Genomic DNA, 1,658 nt, shown 5'->3' on the forward strand with positions numbered 1-1,658 from the left:
GAAATGGGATGCACCCACCTTAATTTCTTAATTATGCTCTTGCCCAAAAACATAATGGCTCAGAACACATAACCTTTCCGTTTGATCTCCTCATAGGCGCCATCAACCACCGCTTGTGAACCTCCTTCCACTGCTCCTTGTCTGCAGTTCTGGGTTCGGATTCCTCAGGGAGACATCTGCAACATTCACGACACTGCACATGGGCACACTGGACTCACCAGGCTCCCCTAGGACCACCCATGACAGCTTAGCAGGTGAACTCCCAGCCTTTCTCCCACCAGGTAACAGAACCCAGCTAAATCCAAATTGCAACCACTCCTGATAACTCAGTTTTTGAAAAGCCTCCTAGTTTCCAAGGCACATAGGGCAACATATCCGCTGGGTTTGAAGCAGCTTGTAGTTTGGAATGTACTTTGCAACGTTGGGAATAATGAACTTGAAGATGTTGATGTTTTACTGAACCAACTGAGCCAGCTCTCTCTCTAGCTGGGCCCCCGTGTGATAATGCTTTAGAGTTTGCAGTCACACTATAGTCTTTTCTGAAGACACTTTTTAGTGTTCTAAGGAAAAGCTGCCGTGCTGGAGATCCATCATCTCCCCCTTCTGTTTGTCTTCCATGACACCAACAGGGGTCAAGCTCAGCTGCCATGTCCTACATCAAGACCCTGATGGCACAAGCCATGCCACCAGCACTAACCCCAACGACTGTGACCTTGTTCCAGAGGGTCTGAGAGCTTCCATCTTGGACTTTGAGCAGACTTTTTGAGACCACTAGTGCATGATGCAGGGTGTCAGGCGAGCGGTAGTGTGGTCTGCGGTCCTCGACAGTGGCTCCAGGATTCAACAATTACATTTTTAATAGTCAGGCAGGCAGGTGCTATCTCGCCTGACCACAGTCTGATAGACTGTATTTCAGTAAGAGGACCATCTGCTGTGCTCACATGCAAGGGCTGGTACTGTCCTGTCTTCCCTGGTTCAGATTCTCAACATCAACCTAATTTCTTCTAGGTTGACATAATGTTATTCTCATTTGTAAAAGTTAGAGGCAGAAAAGCCATGGCTAATAAGCATCTGAGGCTAGGCATGCTAACACGCTGGTACGCTGGCATGCTGGCATGCACCTTCAAATCTGGCCACTCTGGAGAGGTAAGTACATCTCTGTGAGTCTGAGGGCAGCCTGGGCTCTATAGTGAGTTCCAGACCAGACCAGACCAGCTGGGGTTACATATGAAACATTTGATGTCTGAAAAACATTCTCAACTGTCCTGGGTGTGTCCACGACTCCTCAGCTGCTGGGTCAGAGCAAAGCCACAGACTCAAGCCCAACCTGTAAGGCGCTCTGACCAGCGGGATGTAGACTCATTACTCCCTCAGCTGGTCTAGCAGGCAGGCAGACTCATGAGCGTGGGAACAGATGCTGGCTATTATGAGTCGTAAGTTTTAGGGTGATTTATCAAAGAGCATATCATGTAGCAATAGCTCATTGATACAACCAGTGAGAGTGCCAAGAGGCTGTTGGAAATCACAGCTCCCTCTTACGAAAGCCACTTCTCAACAACATAATGAAAAACAAGGAGCACAGGACCCAGGCACAGCATCAAACCGTCCTTAGCAGACCTTCCCACAGTTCCCACTCTCAGCTCCCATGGACCTCTGCA

General features: G+C 48.7%; 1 pseudogene; it reads right to left on the reverse strand.

Annotated features, from left to right (window-relative positions):
- LOC127668088 (L-lactate dehydrogenase A chain-like) overlaps positions 1-591 on the reverse strand; it is a 1,333-nt pseudogene extending 742 nt beyond the window's left edge.
- Between the last annotated feature and the right edge of the window lie 1,067 nt (positions 592-1,658).

The sequence above is a fragment of the Apodemus sylvaticus genome, chromosome 17 (assembly GCF_947179515.1).
Source record: "Apodemus sylvaticus chromosome 17, mApoSyl1.1, whole genome shotgun sequence".
In the NCBI taxonomy this organism is placed as follows: Eukaryota; Metazoa; Chordata; class Mammalia; order Rodentia; family Muridae; genus Apodemus; species Apodemus sylvaticus.